We start from the raw sequence: 6318 nt of genomic DNA on the forward strand, positions 1-6318 counted from the left end.
ATGTAACGGTGTTTCCCCTAATATTTGCTGATTCAGCAAAAAAAAAAAAAAAAGTTTAAATAAAAAAAAAAATCATACCCTTATCCCTAACACATCTCACCCAAACCTATTAAAAATTTATCAAAAAATTGATATTAAATAACTAAAAATACAAGTTTCTGACTCCGCAAATATTAGGGAAAACACCATTACATTACAACAAGACTTATATTTTAAGTTGGTTTAACTTAGTTGAAAAATATTTTTGTAAAATTACCCCTAGCAAAATGTTTGTTTACATCTGATATTTTACATACTTCCTTTGTCAATTACCATAATGCTCTCCAAGCTACTTGCGTTTCTATTTTTATTTTAAACTGCCTCTGTAGCAGGTTCGGCAGTCTCGACAGAAGCCAAATTCGCAATAGTTTCGGGGCATTTTGAAATTTGGTTGGGTGATTTAGGAATTAAAAACCTTTTCATAGCTATATACAATTTAAGATTCAATAATCTTTTCAATCTTCCTTTTAAAGACATTTTATTAACAAATTTTAAGTAAATATAGACTAACAAAACCTATGTACTTCATTCAACAATAAATTTACACACACAATAACATAGCGTTACAGTTAAATACTTTAGAAGGCTTCTTGTAGTTCACGGCTTCTAGTTGGGCTGTAAGAGATGGTTGCTCGTACAATATACTGGTTCAGGACGGTGGCACTTATGCTTCCTCGTTTACACAGGCAAAAATTTCAACAGTTTTCTATTGAAAATTTTATGGTACGGGTGCATTAGGCCAAAGTTTCGATTAACAATTTCCATGAAAATTTCGTGCTCGTACATGCCAAACATGAAGAGCCAAATAATGTCACATATTCGCAAAATGTTAGAAGATAAGGCAGAGGAACGAAAGCAATGCAACTTTAGAGATAAATGCATGGTGGATGGAAATTGTTTATTAACGAACTTTATCTGTAGAGCTACGGTGATAACATCAGAGAAAAGTAAGCAGTATGTTGGTTCGCCAGGTTTATCATTTAAAAGTAGGTACACACGGCATACATGTTCTTTTAACAACAGTAAATACAGGCTAAAAACTACACTTTTCAAATATATTTGGGATTTGAAAGATCGAAATAACGATTTAGTATAAAGTGTGAAATTTTAACTCGAACAAAAAACAAATATATATATACTCTGAATTTAATTATAATAGCTGAGAAAGTGAATTGCTCAACATTAAAGAAGATGCTGGAAAAATTGACTGAAGTCCAAAAAAAATCAATTAATGCACTTCTTAATTAAATGCAGAAACTAAGGGAAATTTAGCAAATCAGGTAGATGAGAAAATCATTTGTTTTTTTAAACAATCAATTTGAACATACAAAAAAAGAGAATGAAAACATTAGAAAGTAGGTAAATATTTTTAAGTTAGATAATGAGAGATAAAATGTTCAACTGAAGGAGATCAGTAGTCAGGGTTGCTACTCGTTTTTTCAAAATTTCCTCCAGGTTTTAAAAGTACACATTTTTGGGTCTATTTTTAGTTTAAAGTTAAGTTTAAGGTAAAAAACTGTGTAAAATAGTAAAAAATTTTGTAAAGGTACTGTAAAGCTATTTCAAATGTGTTTTTTAATAAAAACAATATTTGATTATGACAAAAACTTTCATCTATATGGTAGATTTTTTATTTATAGATTTATATTATTTACACAGATATGTTTAGTTATCTACATGAACTTTTGACAAGCGTAGATCGAAAAATTTAAGTTTTTTGCTAATTTCAAAGTAATTTGCAAAATGAATATATGTTCCAATTTTTATTTAAAGTTAGTACTGAAAAAAAGTTATTTAGTAAAAACTATATGGTGAATAAACTAATTAGCCTAGTCCACTTAAATACCTACATAATAAACGATAAAACGAAAGAACAAATCTAGTTAAGTGATTAACCGACTTATTACTAATTTTATATGAAAACATTTAAATTCATGTTATGTTGTCAAAAATTTCGTAAAAACTATTTATAGTATGTGTAAGAACACAAAAAATATCTAAATTAAAATTTAATTCTTTCATTTACTAGTTTGTTACTAAAGCAAGTTTATATAAAAATAGTTTGTATATTATTTATAAACTAAGTAATTTTGTTTTAGAAGATAGTAATAAATTATTGAACATTTGTGTTAGGAAACATAACTGTTATCATCAAAATATTAGACTTCTTTAGACTTAGTAGTTAGAAAAATATCATAAAAAGAAAACTTTTTGACAAAATCAAAGAATTATGAGATAGTTTTTTATTGTTTTCAATAAATTTTAGTAAGTAGTTTACAATAACTGTAGGTAGTGTTTTAATAAGGTGGTTTATGAATTATGACAGCTGTTTACAAGTCTTTGTAAACTAGTTTACAGTGTAATGAATAGATAAAAGAGGGTTCGTTTTACCCATAATATTTGTATAAAGATCAAAAAAACATCTCCCTAAGATCAGTCTTTCTAGATATCAATTTATTTGCATGAAACAATTAAAGCGTAATGTATAGGAAAAAAAACAGTTAGTTTGGAAGTCTTAACCAGCTTTTCTTACAAAAGTTTGACATCTAGATCAGTAGTTATCAAACTATTTACATTATTAAAAGTAAAACTTAGTTTAATTTCTTTTAAAGCTATTTTTTATAAACATTATTAAGTTCTAAAACATTTAGTAGTAAAACGTATATGAAAATATTAGTTAGTAGTTTTTGTAAAAATATTTTGTCTACATTAATACCTATTTTTTACCATTAATTTGCTCTTAATAAATTAAATATTTTTATAAAGTAAATAATGTACATAGCTATTTTAATGTTTCTGATGTAACTTTTTTTAGCTAATGTTCTACGTCCTAGACAGTATAATAGACTGTATCCTTGGTGTATGACTCGGTTACCTAAAGTTGTTCATACACCAAGTAATTAGACCATTATTTTTAAGCGTTTGTTTTTTGTTGTTCAATAAAAAACGTATATGTTAATCAACAAAAACATTTAATAACTAATGAACTAAAATGTCTAATGTAAATCCATTTTAAAATTTAAATGTAAAAGATAGTTATGTTATAAAACGCATGATTGTATATTTTATTAATTTAATGTATGATAAGTACGCTAAAATTTAAAGAGAAAAATTATTAATGATTTTTAACAAAAGTTATAACAATATATTCAGAAGTTTAATGGAAAAACATAAAATGATGCTCAAAAAAATTTTTTGGTTCAAAGATCTGGAAGCACAAAAAAAACCTCTCGGTCATTTAAACTTAATTCAGTATGTACCAGGGGCGTAGCGTGGGGAGGGACACTGGCGTATGCATGCCACCTGAAAAAAAAGAAAAAAAGAAAAAAAGCATGTGTTATCTTTATCCTTTATTAATTTAATTTCCTGCTTATTTTGTTTTTTTTCAACTATTTTAATGTAGTATTTTAAAAGTTAAACAAGTTTTTAAATACTAAATATACAGATTCGGTGCGTAAATAACATTATGTACTGGCTTTGATGAAAAACTCCACAAGAATTTCTTTTTAATTCATAAACTTCATAAGAATTTAGATTTACAAAGTGCACAGCTTTTGTAGTGCACCGTAGTAGTATAACAGTTATGAATTATTTTTTCACAAGGAAAAATGCTAAAATTTTGTAAAAAACCATCAAGCTAAACCTATCCTATGATAATAATGATTTAAGAATAAACAAATTAAAAAAAAAAGTAGTAAATAACTACTAAAAAATCAAAAATAAACTAACAATAAAAATAAATAATACTAAAATAAAAAAACGATATAATAAATATTAAAAAGCAAAATATATTTATAAATAAAAACAATAATAATAAATAAAATAAAACAAATAATAAATAAACAGCTCATACTGTGATTACAGTATAAACCTCACTATAGAAAAAGTTTTATTTTGATTTCAGTAACTTTATAATTTTAAGTAAAAGTAATTTCTCATTATTTGACTAAATAATGAACAAATTAAAGATTGTAACTCTATCAACCATTAGAGTTAAAAAATCATCAATTTTTGTAGCAAATTATTTAAAAATTTCTTAAGTCAAATTATGAAAAATTTTAAGCAACTTGAAGAAAACAGATCTTTTTCGAATAAATTTCAACCTAAAGCACAAAATTGATTAATTTTAAATTAAATTAAAAAAAGTATTTTAAAAAATCTTTTTTCTACGAACAGTTTGTAACATCTCAAAAATACCATTTACAAAAAGTCTTAAATAATTTGATTTTAAGATAAAGGAAAAGTAATATTTTTTGTATACTTTTTAAAACTCAGGAAAAATTGAGCTTTACAAATTTATACTTTAAACTTTTTGTTTTGTATCAGAAATTTTTAGTAAACTTTTTAAAACTCCACAAACTTAAGATAATTCTGGATATTATGAAGATTTAGAATAATTTAGAATGACTCAGTACGGCTCAGGATAACTCAGTATGTTTAAAGCTTTATTTTTTTAAACTCAGACTGAAACAGGATAGCTTTGTTTTTATAATAGAACTCAAGATAGTTTTAAGATTTTTACAGTTTTCAGAAAAGTTTTTTTAAAGATTATGGATGAGATCTAGTTAATTTAGTTTCATTTTTTGTTGTTTTATAACTAATTTCGTTGAAGAGCTCAGTTTTTGTTAGCTTTGAAAAAATTAATAGCAGCAACATCTCAATACTACCCATAATTTTAATGACATCACGTCAAGTTATAGGCAGATTTGAATGCAGCAGTTCTACCCATAAAATAGTGCCCATTAAACTCTACTCCTAAAAAGTCCTATCGTTTTAAATTTACTAGAATCTTTACGTCATAGTTATTATGTATATAAAATTTAAATTCGATTGAATGAATAACTTTGCTGTAATCGCACAGAAAAGTTTTTTTTTTCAAATTTAGTTAGTTTTCAATTTACAAGAATCCATATAAAAACCGTACTTTTTAATTTTTGCATTCTTTATTTTGATTTTTGAACAAACATATAAAATATTGCACTTTTTATTTTGCAATGTGAGCAACATTTGAAATATTGCACTTTTTGTTCTGCACTTTGAGTGAAATTTGTTTTGTAGCGGTATATTTAAAAATGGGATAAAAGACTATTTTTCTTAAAACTTATTTTCTCCTACGTTTTTGAGATAATTACCTAAAACGGTTAGGAAATGTACCTTGTCATATTAAAAAAGTTCTGTATAAACTAATTAAATAAAAAATATCCAAAAAGTTATCAGTTATTTTTTAATAATTTTTTTTTAAAACTTTGTTTATACATAAATTTCTAAATATGGCAAGGAACATTTCCTAACCGTTTCAGGTAATTATCTCAAAAAACGTTGGAGAATATGAAATTTTAGTGAAATATTCTTTGTTCCCCTTATTAAATGTACCTGCATAAAGCAAAATTTTCAAAAATAACTTGCTCCAACAGCCTTAAAGCTAGAAAGCTTTTTTTTTTGCGCTGTCTATTTATGTGATTTACCAACGTCAAAAAATTTTACTAGCGCGAAATTCTTAAACTTTCATTTTGAGGGGCAACAGATGCACCCTCCTCTACATCCCCTCCAGATCATATAAGCCAATAACCAAGAGGGGATTTAAACAAGTAATAAATATCACTTACTAAGATGAAACTAAATTAGACAAATTAACAAAATTAAATTTACTTAAACTAAAAAAGGCTTTAAACAAGAAATCTTTAAAAAATCTTTCTTAATTCAGTTAAGCGTGCGGTTGGTGTTGTACACAACACGTAGCAAATCGCTATTAAAGGTGGATTTTATAGCTAATGAAGCTTGCTCCGCCTTCCTTATATGGGTGAAAACTCAATAATACTGGCTAAGCAAGCTTCATAGCTATAGGCGAGAGCAGCAAGTCACGTAAAAGCTAAAATGGTTTATTTTTAATGACGGTGGTAAGCCAAAAGATGAACAATCATCTATCCATGATAACCTCCTCAAAAACCCTAGTTGTGCTGAGAACTACCTAGATAGTAGGTTCAAAATTCTATCCAGAGCGAGAAACTCCTACGATCTCTCAGTTCTAGTATCTTTCTTTATTAGAACTCGCGAGCCCAAAATTTGCAAACAAAGAGATTTTTACAATTTAAAACTTTATAAAGAGAGTGTTTTTAGTATTATTTTTGTCGCTTTTTGTAATGTACTTTTTTTTAAATTTAGTTTCAAGTAAAATTTCTACTATCTTAAATGTTTTTGTTTTAGAAACTTTGTCTAATAAATAACTTCAAGTTAGCAAAGTATAACTTAACTCTAACTTAAACCTTTTAAATAGACTTT

This window comes from Thalia democratica, chromosome 2 (genome assembly GCF_965202585.1).
Source record: "Thalia democratica chromosome 2, ktThaDemo2.hap1.1, whole genome shotgun sequence".
NCBI lineage: Eukaryota > Metazoa > Chordata > Thaliacea > Salpida > Salpidae > Thalia > Thalia democratica.